The sequence below is a fragment of the Stegodyphus dumicola genome, chromosome 1 (assembly GCF_044657685.1).
Source record: "Stegodyphus dumicola isolate Sdum_Otavi_A_Nest chromosome 1, ASM4465768v1".
Lineage (NCBI taxonomy): Eukaryota > Metazoa > Arthropoda > Arachnida > Araneae > Eresidae > Stegodyphus > Stegodyphus dumicola.
In genome coordinates, this window is record NC_140768.1 from 237,738,069 (window position 1) to 237,759,764 (window position 21,696).

A 21,696-nucleotide genomic window follows, 5' to 3' on the forward strand; every position below is an offset into this window, starting at 1 on the left:
AAATTGTATTAATTCTTTTATTGAGGATGATGGCTCCATTTGGCATGCCGTGGCATGACTTATGAAAAGTTACACTGCTGTTATGACCCTAAAGGCCCAACAAAGATCCACGTCCACTTACCTCGAAACTCAGTAGGTAGAACATTTAGCTGCATATATGGAGTCTCAGTTTCGCACAAACCATATTCAAGATTACCAGACACAAAGCGAAGTTTCAGACATTATATATAAATTCGTGACAACCCACATGAAACAAAATTAGTCCGGTATTCCCTTCGGAAATCTGCAGATATATCAAGAAAATTAAAAGAAAATTAGCTCAAGATTAGACAATATCACAAACAAGATGATTAAGAAGTTCCTCTTGGAGACAGTTTTCTTCCTTACTAAGATCATTAATCTTCTCTTGAAACATGAGCATTTTCTGTCATCATGGAAGACAGCAGCAATTATACTGATCCTGAAACCGAACAAGACTCCAGTATCAGTTCGATAAGCCTGCTACCTAGCAAGATCGTCGAGACTGCAATTCTAGAAAGTAATAAACTCTCTTATCGAAGAAAAGAATCTGATTATTCCGCATCAGTTTGGTTGATCACACTGCTGAAGGCATTCAACAGAAAAAGCTTACAGCGAGACTCTTCCTGGATATATCCGAAGCTTTCAATAAGGTCTGGCTGGATGGCTTAATTCACAAATTACTCACCCTCTAGAGACATCATGAACATCACTAAATCCTACCTGACAGGTAGAGACTTCACCGCTCACATCTGAAACGCATAACCTTCCCACAGTGCTATCCTAAACTGGGTATCCTAGGAATTGCGTCTGGGACCTACACTTTTCAATTTATATGCCAACGATATTCCACAAAAAGACAACACTACACTAGCACTGATGATACTTCCATACACTCACAAAATGCTTTTCTTCGTCCAGCATTACGAAACTATATCAAAGCACTTGAGACTTGGCTGATTAAATGGAAAATAGAAATTAGTGCAGACAAATCTACAGCAATTCTGTTCACAAGGAAAAGGAAGATTGACGGAAATATAAAACTGTGTGAGATTCCCTTCTGCCCTGGGCTAAGCGTGCACCTGTTTCGGCGTAATCTTCGACAAAAATCTCACATGGTCCCCACATACACAATCTAATATCCAGAATTTCAGGGTTCATAAAGCTAAACTTTTTCTCTTAATTGGGAAAAACGGTCTTTTTATCTCTAGGCATCAAGTTACGCACTTACAAAACCATATTACGTTTCATGCTAAATTATGCTTACTCTGTTTGGGCATACTCGTGCAAAACCAATCGAAAACAACTTCAGGCTCTGCAGACTTGCATCCTAATATAAAGCGCCTGCTGCCCGTGGTTTATCAGGAATAATGCGATCCACAAAGAACTGGGCATAGCACAATTTCGTGCCTACTTCAATACTGGTACAGAGTTTCCCTTTGAATCTTAGGAACTCAAATAATGGTATCATTCCTATCTATAATTATGATTAAAATTCTCGAAACTTTGGGAAGCGGCCAATGGCCATCTTATTTAATAATTTGTAAATAATTCATTATATTTCTGTATTCTTTTTCCTAGCTATGCAAATTTTGTACCATTTCTTATTGCTTCTATGTTAGTGTATTATGAATGTTGCCTAAACTTTTTCCACTTGCTTATGGAACACATATACTTTGACAAGAACTTTTAGCTGATTGCCTAAGAACTTTTAGCAATTAATTACAGGTCATCAGCTAATCACCACTTCTTAAATTTTATGCGCGCGACGACGTCCTTGTACTTCGTTTAATTCTCAAGTAACTCCTTATCATTAACAGTTATTCGGGCCATAACAATATTTCATAATAATAAGTCAGTTTCGATGGAGGTTCGACCTTGTGTCGAAGCCGTCTGGTCCTAACAGCACTTCCACTCGCTTCCCATTTCTTCTCTTAGTCTTGGATTAGCTGCACCATACATTCCATAGTAAAACCGACAATGGGAAACTTTTGTGATGCCCCATTTTTTAGTCCCTAAGCACCTTTTTGTGGTCTCCTTTCCTTGATGCCATAAGCAATGCTTATTTAGTTTGATGATTAATCCAGCTCTGACTTTGGGATAACCAATCTTAAGTTCAGCAATTTCCTAGTGGCTGAAAATTCCTTATTTAGATGATATAGTACAACACTTTCAAAACACCAAACTTGATATGTTGAATTTGCCTTATATGCAATTCCTTTATTTTTCTAATAAAATCTACCGTTCTTTTAATTCTGAAATCATAGCAGAATTGAGAAACAACATAAATTACTTTCCTGAACTTATTTTTTCTTCAAAAACAGCCATTCTCATTTTTTTCAACCGTGGCTGGAAATAATATTTTTTTTTTTAAATTTTTTATTTTTAGACATCCTTTAGTTAAAATATATTGGATACATTTCCGTTAAAGCCATACCACTTGGCGCTTTTCTTGTTTGGGTGTAATTCCTTGCTTGCTTATAACCATCGTTCCAGCAAACACGTCTTTCTTTTTTTTAAAATTGCAATGGATTTAACGACTTGGATATAAAGAGATGAAAAAGCGGCTATCCTGTTTCATCAAGAAAGTGATTTTAGTCACAAAGAAAGATTGTGTTCGAATACCCACCTCATGAAATTAAAATATGACATGCCTTGTACAACTTCATTCATACCAGTAAAAAAAAGGTGTTCGAACACAAAGTTCCAGTCCAATAGAACAACGTGACTTGTTAGATTACGTATTCCTTTCATTACTACCATACTAATAATTTACTTTTGGTGTCAGAACTTGTCGTTTACTGGGGTTTGCGAACCAAAGCTCGTTTGAAATTGAATCACAACACAACGGTTGTTGTTTGTGTTGTTGTCTTGTCCATATTACATGCTACAATGGTTGCCAGAGCCTACTCCGAAGAGAAGATGGACTTCTATTTTCCACCCCGAGTTTTGAGGGAGAGTACACAGGGGAGGAACCCGGGGTCTCTCATCCCTCTCCTCTCCCACCAATCCACATGAGAGAGCTTTCGGCTCACCACATATTTAGAGTGCAGCCATGCCGCACCGACACCATACATTTACAAACATCCATGTCTTCTCCGGGATTTAAGCCCGGGCGCATTGGTGCCGTAGTAGGCTTCCCTAGCCACTATACCGTCTGGGCGACTAACACAACGGTTGATTGAAATAATTACATAAACGAAGAGCTAGGCTGCCCTAAAGTTAAAATCCATGGGCTTAACAAAATTGTGGAAACTTATCCACACAAGATAACATAAGTAGCATTCTTCTTCTACAAAGAAATATATGAAAGAATTTTGTCATGAAATTAAAGAATGTTTCCTTGTTGCTGTTCCCGACCGCTCCGTTTCTTCTAGCACTCAGCCAATGGTAAAATGCAAAATGCGCCCATGTGGCGCAAAAAATGTGTGCCATGTTTGTAACGGGAAAAAAGGTATCAATTATTACAATTTATTCTACTTAGTAGTACTGCTTGGTGTCGCATTACTAGTGAAATTGTACACGTAAAAGAAATATTGTGCGTAATTAGCATTACTTCGTACAAACATGAGAGCATTTTAAACGTACTGCTTTACATATCGAAAAGTCTTAAACATGAACTGCATTGCAATAATAGTGATAAGGGCATACATATGAACATAGTTCTAGGAATATTTGTAAAAGAATTTCATTGTAATCCAAGTATTAAAATCTATAATACATACTACTCAGTCTGTAATATTTTGTAAAGGCAGCAGTGTAGTGTATTAATCGAAAACTGGAATACTTACAAAAGCAAATTGAATTCCATCAGACTCATTTTGTAAAAGTACTGCCCTGTAATTAACAATAAGCTGATTCACTTACAACAAATATATCGTAATCAAATTTTTATTGTATACTTACGGAAATATTTTGTAACAGCGCTTAATTGTATTTGGTATTGTATTTATTATGAATTGTATCGTATTGTATTAGACATAAATTAATGTATTTGTAATAACAATAATGAAGCATCTATTGTAAAATAGGAGAACAAATTGTTGATACATTTTATTTCTGTGCTGACTTTGTGCTGATTTCGTATATGTAGAGGTATTTATTTATTCTTCCAATGACTGGCCATCAAAAGCTGAAAAGCCACTGATATATGGATCACATAAAATAATTTAAAGATATTTAAAGATATTTTAAATTTATTAAAAAAGAATTAATAATCTAAAACTAAGTTTAATTTATAGAGTTAATAATCCAAAGATGTTTTTAATGTTATTTTAAAGATTGAAAATAACTTTGCGTGAAATATTATCTAAATTTAAGGTCTATTTTAGGAGTATTTCTTTCTCCATATCTCCATGGAATCTATTACTAACTCTAGTGAAATTCTAAAGTATACATTAGAAGAAATTTCGATTCTCTTTTATTATCTTCTCTTCTGTGTTTCTTAGCATAGTCAAACGGACAAAAATAAAATTTTCTAGTATACTCTTATTTAATCATGTATGGAATACGCATAGGAAAAATTAGAAAAAAAAAAACAAACTTAGCGGAGGGGCTAAAAAAGTTATTAATAATTATTAATTAATAATCTAAAAATATCAGAAGCTGAATCCAAGTGATACTCAGTCTTAGAGAGAAAAGCGTTTAAAACGTTAGACTGTGAAAAAAATTACATTTATTATTTTCATCTTTTGGGGGGGGCGAGGGGAAATTTTTTACTATAATAAGCAAATACAAAATAGTAAACAATATCAAATGCATGGTTATAAGTAATAATATACCTATTCTTCGATTTACACGGATGATAGGTTCCGTACAAAACCGTGTAAATCGAAATTTTTGATTTTGCTGTGTAAAACGAAAAACACACTAAATGCGCATAATTTTAGTTATGTATTTACATAAAACAAAGTAAGACATCTTAAAATAAACAAAGTTATACTTCGTTCAAAAAATTACAAATATATGTAGGTAATAGAATCACATATTTAATTTATTTTACATTAGGAAAATATAAGATCATTCAAAAAATTATTATAAGTTGAATCACTGTCATCACAGGAAAAAGATACCTTTTTTTCATCTGACGAAGTCGACAATGGCTGATTCTTAAGTGCTTTATAAATCTTTAAAACCTTATTTGTAATAACATTAGTATCTAATGGAATCCGTTTTTGATTTTGGTCTTCTATTCATATCACTAATCCATATTTTCCAGTGTATCATCTCTTACATATGAAATGTAATCCATATTTTATATTTTCCTTATTCATTTTTTTCCATTGTATCATCTCTTACATATGAAATTGTGCTCTTAGTGCTGCAAGTTCCAGCTGCTACACTTTTTCTAATAGAGACTTTGTCTACTTGTCCTTACTGTGACTTCATTCATGGAGTAAAATTAGCAGCATCTGTTACTCTTACTCTATTATATAGACGATCTAATATTTTAATTTTTGTTTTTAAAGAAATAACTTTTCTTTTTAATTGATTTTGTTTCAAATCTTTTGGCATCTTTTGAAAAAAATATAATTATTGAAAACTTATTAGTAAACATTCATATATATAGATAAAAGTGATGTAAGCTTTGCTGCTAAAATACTGATACTACACTAGTTCACATGAACCAAATAGCTTTACTGGTGTGTGAAATACATATACGTACTACGGGCATTCCCCTTTTACAACACGGGGAATCCCCATACTTGTTGTTGCCACCAGTATTATCAAAGGAATGAGATTCAAAAATGACTGCAAATATATGTATTTGTGTATATTCAGCCGAATATATATTTGTACCAAGTTTTTGAGATCCGTTAATTTGTTACCGTGTAAAATCGAAATCGTGTAAAACGAGTACCGTGTAAATCGAGGGATATGTATATTCTACTTATTATTAATAATTTTACATGCATTATTAAATCATTGATAACAGTTAGTGAAAATGCAAACTTGAAAATGCAAAATCAGTTGTCTTAAACATACGTAAAACGAAACAGAAAGAACTCAGCATAACTATATATTATTAACGTAAGTGAATATCGTACTGGACAGTGCTGCTCCTACATGTACAGCCAAATGCAGTTACGTAGAAATATTTAAAACACCATATCACTGGGAAGAGGAAGGATACTCTTTTGATTAAGCATTTACATAGGTAAAGCTCTACTGAAAACAAATACTTCCATAATGTTAAACAATGATATTATCAACGAATTTTGCATTTTAAAACAAATCTACTCTGGAATAATAATAAATTGAATAAAATTTGGTGATTATATAATACTTCAGTAAGAGATCAGCTGTTCTTAAAAATCTAAGATAAAGATAAAATCTAAACATCTATAAAAAACATACCCATACATTGATACAGCCTATTAGGCTAAAATGGGCTGCATAATAAAGTCCCATCAGCCTACAAGAAACAAAGCTAAAATAGCAAACAAAACGGGTACTAGTCACTATTATTGCCTATCATTCTCCTTCCAAAAAGTAAATAGCACAGTTAAATTGATAAAAGGTTAACAGGGAAAAATCTGATGTGTACACCACATGACTTCCTTGTACGGAATATTAAATTATACGCATTTTTTCTTGCATTTCATTTAAACTTATTGGATTGCATTAAATTTACTTCGTCGATAGCGCATAAACCACAACAGAATAAATGCACTCTTTAAAATCACGATATTTGTTTACCACAGCGACACTCTGGCCCTAGGTTCACTTAACAGCGCTACATTTCATTCATTTTTTAACTCAGAATGCGCAAAATTTATATTATCTTAAGAATTATCTAAGCGTTGCTACATGTTCTATTCAAATGCTATTATAAATCTAAAACGATGTATAGAAGAAATAAGGCAAATAACAACAAAAAGAAACTTTTCACAGACGATTCAGTATTTCTCATTCAACTAATCCAGTTTTCACTTCGCGACAAGGCAAAAATACATAAAAACTCAAAATATATGTGTTGAAAATTACGAAGTAAATCTTAAATACTTATTTCTTCGAATAAATTCCAGAATGGATTAAGCATGATTTAATTCGCAATAATAAAAGAGGGTGTTATCTTTGTTATTGCGAAACTTAATTCCTCTAGATTGGCAACAAATCTACTATTTTGCTGTTTCAAATGTAAACAAACTTGGCCGCCATGGCAAAAATAATTAGGTTTAGCGGCACTTAAACAACTTTTGATTTGTTGATAATTCTAAAAATATTGCATGCAGATTTACTAAAGGCATAAAATCCTTAACCGGAAGATAAGAACAATATAATTCAATCATTTTTAAAGCGAAAAGTGCACAATTTACAAACATATAAGAATAAAGAAACTGAGATTACAAAGCCGAGTAACAGTACATAGACATATGCTGAATTTGACAAATATTTTCTATTCCTATAAAACAAATATAAAATAGTCTATTCCTGTAAAGCAAATATAAAATTAAATTTTAATTAAGATATTTTAATTGCAAAGATATAAAATAAAAAATATTATTATTGCTGCGAACTAATTTACAATATCATTTAAATTCTAAGATCATGTGTAAATTAAAGGGGGAGCTAACCTACAATACAGTGAATTTTTAAAGTAAAAATTTTTAACTTAATTTTCGGATCGGAAAATTTTAATACTGGGACTACTGTTATTAAAAATACTGCAAGTTAAAATTTTAAATAAAGTTAAAAAATTTAGTTACGCGTAAAAATATTTAAAAATTAAATTAGCAATACCATTTAGATTCCGAGTTTTTTAAAATTTTTCCTGTCCAAAAATTAATAACTTTTGCTTTAAAAATTCACTGTATTGTAGGTTAGCTCCCTCTTCAATTAAATATGCTCTTAGAATTTAAATTAGTTCGCAGCAGTAATAATTATTTTTATTTTATTTCTTTGCAATTAAAATTTCTTAATTAAAATTAAATTTTATATTTGCTTTATACGAATAGAGAATATTTGTTAAATTCAAATTTCATTCCTTGCAGTAATGGCGCAAGAGAATTATTTAAATTTAATTTAACTTTATTCTTGTGAAACAATATATACATATGTTTATATACTTTTGGTGCGGCGGATTGCAATCAAAATACGAGGTGCACATCTACATGTTGTAGCAATCCTATATACAAAATTTCAACGCTCTGAGGCTACTCGTTTTTTTAGTTATGCGAGATACGTACGTGGCGTCTATGCGTTGTGCGTACTTATGTACGCACAGACGCCACGAAAATAAGTTTTATAATTTTTTTGGGGGGTGAAAGAGTCCTTTATTCTGTCCTTACGTACGGATGTCACGCAAAAATATCGTTAAATTCTATTCGGTTGCGGTCAAAATAGATATTTTCGTTGAAATATGATGCCTAGAGTTTTTTGCGATTACAATACTTCCTTTTTACTTCGTACAAGGAGGTAAACAGGAGGGAATCCTGGGAAACCACCAGCAAAACTAAAAGGGTGTCTAAAAATATTGATAGAAACAGCCAACAAAAGGAAATGAATAGACAAAGATAGCTGCTAAAAAAATGCACATATGGACTAATTTTGGGGGGGAGATTTACAATCAAGCAAAAAATGAGAAGAAAGCAACTGCGTACCTAAACTTATTTTACTATAACAATAAGATATGTTACTTGAATACGGCAGAGCTCACGAGAACTATCTACCTAAGGGGAGGATTGCCTTCATAGAGGATTTTTAAAGGAAACTGATTTGCATTCACATTACACATAAGGAAAACCAACCATGCACGATCCAAGCCGTTCTCCTGGGAACGAACCCAGGTCGAAATCCAAACATTCAGGAAAGTGAGACGGTTTCGTCAAATGGATTTTTCAAGGGATTACCTTTTACCTTTTTCTTCAGGGAAGATTTTTATTCAAGTAATTCTAAAATCAAAAATGTAATCTAGTTTCAAAATTAAGAGTAATTATTAAGATGTAATGCCAATTAAAGCAAAACAAATCAAAGAAAATTATCATGGTAACATTAGATCTAGGGGAATTACAGAATACATATTGTTACGAAATTTACACATATGTAAATAATTTTAGTGAAATAATACATGAAACTACAGGTGTTTTTTTTTTTTTTTTTTTTTTTTTTTTTTTTTTTGTATAACGTAACATGAGATGCTTGAAAGAAAAGGTGCTGTGCCTAAAAAATAAGAATACAGGAGCAAGTCCATATAACACTGAGTAAATGGCTACCTGCTAAATTGGCGAAATATCGCCAAGCAAAGCCAAGTTTTAAAAACAAATTTTTTCGCCAAATTTGGTGAGAAAATGCCAAGCTTAGCGGTCATTTGGCGACATTCTGGTCCAACCTCTGCATAACTGTAATGGGTATTGTAGTAATCGGATAAGTGTAATTGATTCTATACGTAACTATAACCGTATCCGGCCGTCACATGACTTCCAGTAATTTCAAAAAGTGGAAGACACTAGAGATTTCTTAGCGGACGGGGGAAAACTATGTAAGACCGGGAAGAACATCAGTCTCTCAGTATTAGTTGTTTAGTTCAAAGCTGAATTCGGAATATTGAGGTATCCGTGGGAGCTTCGCCTTTCAGATGCGAGCTCTGCGATGTGTTTAACGTTCTTAGTAGTTTGAAGTGTAAGTACTGATTATGCTCTGTGATACTGAGAAAAGCTGTACGAGTGCTTTAGTGGAAAGTTACAGAACTATAAAATGTTTTTTTTGGTAAAAATAAATTTTACCAAGCTATCATAGGTACTGTATGCATTCAATCTATTACGAACCCGTACACACGCGACTATATACACTCTTAAACAGACAAAAAAAAAAAAAAAAAAAAAAAACCGCACCGAGAATATATAAAGCAAATTGGTCACAAATTGATATGCAGACAGGTTTCAACGGAAAATGCAAAATTTTACATTTTGGCTGCCAATGAATGGACGGTTGTCGCTACAGCGCATCTGATCTGCGTAACTGGCAGGATATTTAAGAGGAGAAATTACAATTCCAGGTCACATATTCTTCACGAATTTCATTCCGCATACTCTGGTAGACAGTAACTATGTCTCACATACAGGTGCGCGAACGATATGCGCAGATGTCAGAATTTGAGAGATGCCGTGTAGTTGGGCTCAAAGAAGCCGGTTGGTTTTATCAGCGAATAGCTCGACATTTGAGTAATAGCGATGCCACTATTATTATTCATAGACGGCTCATAGACAGGGGGCTGAGTTGCGCCGACTACCATTGACCTCTGTACAACGTCAAGCCCGTTTGCAGTGGTGTCGGGCTCATTCGCACTGGAATACCACTGACTGGAGTAGAATAGTCTTCAGTGATGAGTCCCGCTTTGAACTGAACCCCGATGACCAGCGAAGGCGAGTCTGGAGACGCCCAGGACAGCGGTATGAAACCAACCTGACTGTCTTACGGCAGACAGGCCGACAACCAGGAGTGATGGTCTGGGATGCCATTTCATTTCATAGTAGGAACCCATTGGTTGTCATCCGTCGCAACCTTGCAGCACAGCGGTACGTCGACGAAGTTCTATGGCCCGTTGTGTTGTCCTTCATGTCACACCACCCTGGGCTTAATGTCACACCACCCTGCACATGTTTCTACTGCTTGCCGAACATTACCTTGGCCAGCAAGGTCGCCGGATCTCTCTCCTATTAAGCACGTTTGGAGCATTATGGGCAGGGCCCTCCAACCAGTTCGGGATGTTGACGATCCAACGCGCCAGTTGAACAGAATTTAGCACGATATTCCTCAGGAGGACATCCGCAACCTCTATCAATCGATGCCAAGCCAAATAACTGCTTGTATAAGGGCCAGAGGTGGACAAACGCGTTACTGACTTTTTCGCTTTGTGAAGCTCTATCACTTCAATAAATCATCCAATTTTTCTCAAACTGTAATCATTTGTTTTTTTGTACATGTACATCACTTCTACCGGTTTTCGTCCCATTCGGATAACTCCTTCTTGGTGCGTCTTTTTTTTTTTTTTTTTTTGTCTAAGAGTGTATATAATAATTTATTTACTAAAGAAATATTGATTATATTATCTCCTAATATAAATTTAGTAGAATATATGAAAATGAGGGAACCCATAAGTACGAAGTTAAATTTTCGAATTCAATGAATTTTAGATCATTCAATATATATATACATATATCTAGAGACAGAGAGAAAATAAAATTTTTAGAATAAAACCAGAATAAGAACAAATGAGCAAAAGGCCAAAAAAAAAAGGAGGGCATCGAATTTAAAGCAAACCTACTACTAAAGGAACATTTGAAAATTAAAGACAATGAAGACAGTTTTCTTTAATTTCATTTAATTTTACAGTTAATAAATTTGCACGCAAATTGAGGGGGGAAATGAAATAAGTGAACTGAGTATTATCATTTGAATTAATATTGAAATAAACAGAATCTTATATTTCAGAAGGAGAAATTTTTAAGGCCAAACTTCTTCCGAAAGAATTTATTTACTACATGTTTCCTGTGATTGGAAATGACTTGTCTATGCTCGCTTCATTTGATAATGAATTTTAGAGCAATGCTAAAACTTCAAAGATTACGATCATTAACCTTTTATTTTTTTCTGATTTCTTTTCTCACTCGTGGAATGTTATAGACCAGTTACCAGTGGAATGTTATTGACTTTAAGCACCAGTTTATGAAACCGGGCATTACACCCTTTTATTTTTATTGTTTCGTACTGTATTTTTTCTTTGATTATTTATTCACACTAATGTGTATTATGTTTTGTATCAAAGATGACAAGAATATCAACGGCGATATGGTTCTATTAATTTGAGTTCAAATGTATTCGCGTGAAAAAAAAACTTTCTTTGAATTATTTTACTAATATTTTGAATCTGTTCTATGATACTGCTGTTCTGAGAAATAAATAGTGTTATCTTAGTCTTGAAATGCGCAAAATACCAACTTTCAGTTTCAACGTATTGAAATAAAAAAAAAAAATCTGCCCTGTCATTTACAGACACATACACGATTCGAGAACATTTGGCTAAAGCCACATTGGACTAGTGCCCACCAGCGGCCGAGCGGTAAAGTCGCTGAACATTGGTAGTTCGGTCCGAGGTTCGAGACCCGCGAACGGGCTGGCTGCATGGGCGTTTTCGTAATTTTCCCCATGTGTAACGTGTATACGAGCCAGTTTCCCTTAGAAAGTCTTCCACGAAGGCATCCCTCCTCTTAGGCAGATAGCCCTCGAGGCTTTGCCGTAATCACACACACACATTGGACTAAACGTATTTAAAAACAGATTATCTTCAAGAATTTCGATAGACAATCTCACGCCCTGGAGATAAAAATGTTTTCGCCCTACAGTGTTGTCACCCCACTTCGAAAATATTGAGTTTTTTAATCAAAAATTCGTTAAATTTTTACAAAATCTGAAATAAAGAATAAAACAATTCCAAATTCGGGCTTCCAGGTGCCCATGTTTCGGAGAAGGACTTTGTTATTCAGAATTTGATGACTCTAGGTACCATTGTCTTTCCACAATGCAAGAAACATACATACATTCATATAGCTTCTTCATTATGTAGTTTCTTTAATATAGGGCGATAATATTTGATGGCAACAATTAGAAAAGTGATTCGGACATTTCAAATGATTCGACGCAAAATGCCGTTGCCGTTTCAAGACTATCAGCCCTTATGCGCTAACGCACACCTAGGCTAAAAAAAATCATTAACTGATGTTAATTATATTAAATGTAACATGTTCCAAAATATCTCAGTTTAATAATAACGGACCGATAACTTCGTTTGATAGTGAAATCTATTGGCGCGATAACCGTTGTTGGTTCTATTTTCATCAAAAAAATATGCCCAATCGGCCGAAACCAAAGCTTGGCCGAAATAAGGTTCGATACACAACAAAATGCACAACGTGATTGCGGTACGGTATCGCTGATTTTCAGTGGCACTCGTACTGTAATCGGAATGATTATATTTCGGCGTTGGGATAACTTAAAGCTGAAAATGGAGCGACTGAAGTTCTGTGACAGTCACCTATAACAGAAATAATTATTATACTGAACAACCATAATTTCGGCAGTTTTCTCTAATGGTTGTTGTTCTTTAGTGGTATGGCATGTAAATAACAACAGGTTCTTATAGCACTTTATAAACTACCGTATTCCAGAATTTTTAGCCAATCATTTAACTGGCAATGTATCAGTTTTTTGCATTTTTCTGTAACAGATGCATACATATCCCCACAGAATAATGTACTATGGCACCGTTTGTTATAAATCACAGCTTTAGTAATCAGTATTTAAATAAAAAAATCCTATTCGCCGGGAATCTTATTTTTTCACTAATCGATATCATTACCCTAAAAACAATTCTTATGTATAATTGTCTTTTGGAAAAAATAGCCAGTTGGATGATATCTTTACATGCTATCAGTACATCTTTTTATATCATATTTTAATGTGGTTTTAAATTTCTTTTCATTTGTAAAATGCTTCAGCTGTAGATAGAACACTTTATTTCATAACTAAACATGCAGTTTGAGAGTTTTTTTTTTTTAGATCATAATTAAGTTTCTGCTTCTTTTCATTATTCCATTTTTTTAAATATGAATAAAATGTAAATTCTCATAAAAAATTAAACATGCTTTTTAATGACTTAATAGTAATTTAAGTCATTAGAAACTTTTGAATGTAAAATTTGAATCACAATGGAGTTGCAAAGGAACTACACTTTGGGAGTAATCACAATGTGCAAAGAATCTTTGAGTTAGATACAATATTTAAGTTGCCCAGTGGATATAAATAAGCATACTCGTATATAAAGAAAGTACTGTGTGAAACAACTGTACATTACTTTAACTTTCGGACTTCCCTTAACAAACTTGCCTGCGAAGACAAAACGAAAACTTTCGTGTATAAAAACTATTTTCTGTTCTTTTCCGTCTAACAGATTTTTGAGTGAATATATTAGCTATTTCATTATCATTTAAAACTGTTAATAGCTAACATACTTCACTGCACTAGCATACAAAAGTAAGTTTCACAAAACAACATTTAAAATTTTTATTTCCAGTCATTATTTGTGCCTTTTCTTAGTTATGATCGTTGAAGAAAAATGTTTGATAGCTGATTATTAAGAACTTTATTCCACATGTAGAATTTTTATTCATCCTTTTCTTATACTGTTTTATTTAAGAACAGCTATATAAAATTATACAGTCAAAAGTCTTTAATCCGGACTCATCGGGACTTCGGCGATTCCGGATTATCGGCTTTTCCGGATTATAGATCATCAAATTAAGTCTGGAAAGATTGCATGCAGAAATTATAAAATTAAAAATATGAAACCGTAATTTATGAAATAAAGAGCAATTATGATCTAAAAGGTATCAAAATTTACAAAAAAAAAAAAAAAAAAAAAAAAAAAAAAAAAACTTAAACATTTTTTTTGAAAAGCTTATTAAACATTTCTTTCAACACGCGCATGCGTAAAGCATACATTACGCATAGTCGAAATTAGAAAATTGCAACCAGAAAACTATTTGATGTGTATTCGTGATATTTATAATGACGAGAAATTTGATTTAAATCATATCAAAGACGGAGTACATCGAGATGAAATACTACATTTAGTAAGGAATTATAAGCTGAATAAAATAAAAGCATCTGCCCTAAAGATAAGGATAGTGCTGACAGATCAACTTCCAGTTCATTGCGCGCCGCGACGTCCCCCCCCCCGCAGAGCAGCGTCAAATTGATAAACAGATTTCGGAATGGTTAGAGAAACAAAGGATATGCCTTTATCCATTTTTTGCAGCAATTCCACTTTTTGCTTGATGGACATCGAAACACATGCTTTCGCTTTGTAGATCCTGTAGCAGCTCCAGAATTGGAAATTCTTTTTGACATAATCGAAAGTTCAAGCTTACTTTTATAAAATTGCTTTAACAGTCTGTAAAGAATGAGCCGGATTCAATTCGAAGAATAAGAAACAACGCAATCTGCAACATTAACTGAAATAGATAATTAGATAATTTTAGCTTAGCTTATACCGTCCGTTATACATGAAACGCGCATGCGTAAACGTATTATGCGCATGCGTAAAGGATTATGCGCCTGCAAAAACGCATTATGCGTTTACGCATGCGCAGAAAGTTTGTAGCTTTGAGGTCCGGATTATAGATCATTCCGGAATATGGACGTCCGGATTAAAGACTTTTGACTGTAGTTCAGTATATGGATATTAAATAAAGTATTTAACTGAACATAAAATTCATCAAAATTGTGAATTACAAACTTTCTCATAAATAAGCATGATGCAGTTTTTGAATGGTTGCTGAGAAAGTATAAAAAGCATATACAATTAAAATATATTATTCTTAATAAGTATATAAATATAGAGTAGATGAAAAGCGATTTTGTAACTTTTAAAAGCATGTATGATATCTGAAATAGTTTAAATTATTAGACATGAATCATATGCATTACTGCTCAGTAAAATGTGCATACAGTAAACACAAATAAATAAATAAAAATAAATCCCTTTAAACACTGTTATTCTTTTGTATACATTTTTAATGCTTGGTATATTTCATATCATACGACACTGCATAATTATTAATGTAGTTAATACATTCATCAGAATATTAATTTTTTGTACTCGCAAATATCCTATAGATTACAATGCTAAATGCACAATTCTTCGCGATAAGACAACTTATATTAAATGTTCCATTTTTACCTGGAATACATATACATGTGTTTGTGTATATATTTAAGTGCTTCAATTTGTCTAACAACGTTTTCATTTGTATCATACATAAAATTTTATTGATATATGCATATGTCATACTCATTTTCAGTTTTGTGTGCAGAATTGTTTTGTTCAGTAGCAGCATTTTTAATTGCAAAGTATTAAAAACTTCATGTAAATGGTTAAAGTAAAATGTATCAATTTAAGAAAACATATGTCAATTTCAGAAACATAAGTAGATATGGAAGAATAATATTAATTAAATCAACAGAGCATATAAAGCAGTTTTGTTCTTGTATCAGTTATCTCCTAGTAACTGAATACAGTCAAAAGTCGTTAATCCGGAGTCGTCGGGACTTCGGCGATTCCGGATTATCGATTTTTCCGGATTATAGATCATCAGTTTAAATCTCGTAAGATGGCATGCAGAAATTCTAAAATTAAAAATATGAAACCGTAATTTATGAAATAAAGAACAATTACGATCTAAAGGGTATCAAAATTTACAAAAAAAAAAAAAAAAGCTTAATATTTATTTTTAAACATTTCTTTTAATGTAAGTTGTTTAAGTTGCTTTGTTTTACGTGATAATACTTTCTCTTTAATTCTATAAACAGACATAATTTCTTGTTCAGTTACAAAGTTCCGTAATTGCTGTGCCGAGAATACCGACTAACTTGTCAATCGAAATTTTTTCGTTTTCACTAACCTCTCTGTCACCTTCTTCATGTCTTTATCCATTTTTTGCAGCAATTCCACTTTTTGTTTGATGGGCATCGAAACATACTTTCGTTGTGTAGATCCTTTGGGAGCTCCAGCATCGGAAATTCTATTTGACATAATCGAAAATTCAAGTTTACTTTTATAAAATTGCTCTTACAGTCTGCAAAAAATAATAAGCCGGATCCAATTCGAAGATTAAGGAACAACGCAATCATCAACATTAACTGAAATAGATAATTAGATAATTTTAGCTTATACCGTCCGTTATACATTAAACGCGCACGCGAAAACGTATTCTGCGCTTGCGCACAAGCATATGCGCAGTCGTAAAGGTCTTACGCGCACGCGTAAATGCCTATGCGGATGTGTCAACGCGGCGCATGCGCAGAAAGTTTTTAGCTTTGAGTTCCGGATTATAGATCATTCCGGATTATGGGTGTCCGAATTAACGACTTTTGACTGTAATAAATGTTGTTGACTGCACTATGAATCGACTATGTCTTCTGTGCATATGAATAGATCTATATCAAGAGAACTTCAAAGAAAGTACTAAACTGAATAAACAGAAGTTCTATATTCTGTCAATATATTAAGCTGTGATTACCTTGAAGGCAGAATTCATTCATTGTGAATTTAGTAAATACTTCTTTTGTATTATTTATTTGGTTTGTTAATATTATAACAAAGGCTAAGATTAATATATGTTAAAATATTATTTAGTTCAACTTGGAATGATTTATATACATTAAAATACATCACATATTTAATCATTTCAGATTTATTTTATGCAGTGTTTACAATTATGTATATGAATCAGACCTTTTTATATAACCGAATATGATTAAGTAATTTACAAAAGTACCCAGAGAAGTGTGTTTCATCCTCAAGTAAATTTTTCTTGGAATTCTATGGGGGGGGGGAACTTAATTACTGAGTAAAAAATTGTATGAAAGAGCTCAGCAGTGATTGATACAGTTATAGAAAGACATCTTCTATAAATATATAACTTCATATCTTCATATATGTTTCTTTTTGCATATATTAATTTCACATCATCCTGACACTTTGTATTTATGACGTTAATAAGCTCTTCATTTGCAGTATGATATCATTTTTCAACATATTTTAACTCTTGCAAAGTATCTCAGCTGTCTGTAATTTAGCATCAACACTAGGAAAAGAATCTTTTCTAAATTAATATTTTGCCACCAGACCTCATAAAGCATAGCACCTTAGGTGCTAACCCATATATAGCCACTACTTAACACAGAACTGCAGGCACTAATATAACCTGAAAGGTAATTTATATACAGGATATAAAAACTCCTTATTTTGGAACTATTTTATTTATTTATGTATTAAATGAAATAAAAATTAAAACTTTGTATGCTTAATTTATGTGAATTTTGAAAGGAAAATGTTATTCAGAAAGGAATTTTAGCATGCAATATAAAAATGTATTATTTCTAACTAATAAACAGATTATTACCATGATAAATCTACAGCATAGATCAACAGAAAATTTAAAACTTTCAGAAACATGTGTAGTTAAATTAGTTCCTAAATGAAAAAATGTAGAATTTTTTCGATTATGTGTAATAAATATATGTAATAATCTGTTAGAGATTCCTATAAACACAAAATTGTTAAAACCTTTTATTCCTGAAATGTTTTAAAATCATATGGTTCTGCAGAATTTTTAATGTAACTGATGAATTAACAGATAGGACTATTTCTTAATGTATCTTTTCTAGAAACCAGACTTCTATACATACTCCAGTTTAAAAATTCATTATGTACATCCAACAATTATGTTTTAGCATAATATGTAATGCTCAAGGTTTCATTGTTTCATTTTTAATTAAATATATGTATACATAAGTATTTCAATTAATATGCCTTCTAATAATTTAATGGCTTGTATCCCACACTTGTGCATCACCAATTTGATATCTGCATAAAAGACTGTTTCATTTTGATATTTTATGATTTGTAAATGCCTGAAAGGCAAAAATTGTAAAAGGACCAATACTTAAAACCATGAACATGTAATCAAGAAGATTTATTTTGTTATGCAGTTTCAGAAACCATATCATATGCAAATCTAAACACCAGATATGTCTTTCCCTATGCAGATCTACTTTTTATTTTTTTATTATGCACAAATTCAGTTTTTAACATATTTAAGTGAGAATAAAGATGTAATGTGTATTAATGAATTTACCTTGTAATGAGAGGGAAAATCTGTAACACGGTAAAAGACATACAGTGTAATATAACTTGGTTTTATAGTTTATCATGGGAACTCTGTTGTGTATATTAATATATAAACTGAATTAGATTCCTTGAGATATTAATGCAATACTGAGATTTTGTATTAATATTGTTAACATATGTATGGATAAAAATGATTTTTATTAATTTAAATTTTTAACTCTTATTAAATTAAAATGTATTCTATTTTATTATTTTACATTGCAAAATGAACTTTTTGCATGAATACAACAGTGAACTGCTTACGTAAGAGACAAAAATTGATAAGTTTAAGAAACTAATTAGTTGTAATGTTTTATAGTTCTATATGAAGATTATTACCATACATACACTTTATGCAATGCTCCTTTTGTTCTAAAATCAAACTTTTTCTGCTATTTAGACTCTGAAAGAATGTTACACAATGAAATCATGTGTGCTTATGAATTAAAACTGGAACTTCAAATAAAATTATTTAAAATTAAACTGTTGTTCTTAAATAGTATTTATTACCTTTATTATTTGAAATTTTATTTCAACCTTCAAGAAAAATACAGTTTTATTATAAATGAAATGCATGCAGCTGCAAATTAAAATTATTCTTAGTGATATTTTGTTTCTGTACCTTGTCCTTTGATGACTTAATGTTTCATTAAATCCATATAAAACAGTGAAACTGAAAAGATTTCCACCAATGTAATGCATGACAAATTGCATGGTTAATTTTGGCTCAGTAATATTATACAATCTCAAAGAAAAGCTGTAACAGAATTGTCACTAAGATTTTAATCAATATTATAAATTTCCTTGTGTACAGTAGACATATGAATAATTAATTACATCTATATATTACTGCATAAATTATTTTCTTTAATTTAAAAGCCATAAATTATGAATAAGATGATTTGCTGACCAAAGTACCTATCATAAAACGTGGTTTATTTTTATTTCTTAACTACACTTCTGAAGTATATTTGATTATGCAGTGATAATGCCTAGATCACGCGTTAACACTGCAAAGAAAGAAACCTTACATGAAGTACTTAATTTAAGAATAAAAGCTAACGATTTGCCTAATGTAAATTTAGTGCATGAATAAGAATGTTACAGACCAAGGAAGAACAAAATGCAAAATTAAACGGCATCATGTAATTGCATTTTATTATTTTTTGCATGCTAGGTAGTAAAATAAATAATGATATTTAAATACAGCTTACCTTAAAACTATTGAAAATAAGAAATAAAAAAAAAACGCATTTAGCGCCAATCATAATCTGATAACTTTATACTAAAAACATGAAGCATCAGATAGCGGGTTAGGGTTAGCGAACTTTTATTCTAGACACCGCAAAATGTAAACATCGCCAAAATGGCGATAAATAATGCTATGTTGGCAATCTCATGACAGCAGTTTCAGCATTTCATTCCTCTTCGACATGATAGCTTTGTAGCAGCCATGTTCTTAATTTACTACTTTTTTTTTTTTTTTTTTTGGTTGTTTTTTTGTTCTCTTCTCTTCTCTTTACTTACGTTCTGTATTGTATACTTCAGTTCTTTTAGTTACGTTTTCTATACTAACTTCTATTAAGAATTCAGACGTTGTTTCACTTGCCAGTAAAAAGTAGATGGAATTAGTTCATCTACGGCCAACAAATTTTATTATTTCTTTTCATATATACTCTGTCTTTGAAAACGAGATGTTTTTCTTTTTCCGATTTACATTCATTCTTCTTTAAGACTTATTATGTGTGCGAAACTTGTTTAATACTTGCGAAGAGTTTTTGGAAAATTTTGATAGTCTACTTTTTGTGAGAATCAATACAATGAGACTTTGTGAGTATCAGAACTTCTGTGAGTTTTGTTCTCAGCAGATCTTATAAATACGCTACAAATTTTGAAAATAGAATTTGTGTTGAATAAGTAAACTATTAATTATGTATTAAGTACCTAATTTTTATATCTGCCAACAATTAATTATTAGGACAAATAATTGTTGTTATCGGGACCGGATTCAGAAATGTATGCATATATGTGTATATGTACACATCCATACATGCATGCATAAGTACATTTATTTCTGAATCTGTTTCTGATAATAATAATAGAACAATACCAATTATTATTGTAATTTATTACTATCTAAGTTAGATGAAATTTTAATTGCTTGTCAAACTTAAGAATAATAAATTATTGTTGCTAACCAAGCACCCTACAGCCGGCAGAGTAGATAAGACCTTTAAACTCTAGTAGTTAGACTCGAATTCGCATCACAGCGAAAAAGTTTACCCCATAGGATTTCTCATGGTTTTACCTATGATTAAAGTAAATGGGAATCAGTTGCCCTTATAAGGTTATACACGAAGGCATTCGTCTCTCAGGCTTTGAGGTGATTTTCCTCAATCAAAAGTGCCGTTTACATAATTACATTTTTTCCTTGGTTTCGTACTTATAATTTTTAAAAACAGAATAATTTCTTTTCTGTTTCATTTATTCTTTTTGCATTAAGATTTAAGAATTATGTAATAAATAATAAATCTCCCAAAAAGTGAAAGGTTTTAAGAAATTGTACTTAAAAGTGCAGATTAAAATACAATAAAAATCGCCGGTTTCTGAATGCAGTATAACCTTTCAAAGATGACCACTCACGATTAAGACCATTTTGATTTCCGAAGTTCCGGCGAGATCGTATCTCGGATTTTGTACAGTATTTTGTTAAATTTGTTGAATTTCTTTACGTCAAAACGAGTTTTTAATTCAGTTTCTGTAAAAAACACAATCGATTACTGTATTTCAGATTCAGCCAATACTCGTCTGTGGCCAATAGTCTTCATGTTTCATGAAGGGAGGTCCATTCCACCATAATCCTTGCCGTTCAAAGCAGCCAAGCTGTCTCCTCTAGACAGAGAATATGCAGGGTTTTCATTCCCAAACAGTGATTTTACTAATCTGAA

The 21,696-nt window shown here is 32.1% G+C and overlaps 1 protein-coding gene across 1 annotated transcript in view; it reads right to left on the reverse strand.

The window, feature by feature from the left end:
- LOC118192035 (solute carrier family 52, riboflavin transporter, member 3-A-like) overlaps positions 1 to 20,007 on the reverse strand; it is a 99,596-nt gene extending 79,589 nt beyond the window's left edge. Inside the window, exon 1 of the mRNA XM_035362913.2 lies at positions 19,963 to 20,007. The gene's annotated coding sequence lies outside the window, so the exon portion shown is untranslated. The remainder of the gene's footprint in view (positions 1 to 19,962) is intronic.
- Between the last annotated feature and the right edge of the window lie 1,689 nt (positions 20,008 to 21,696).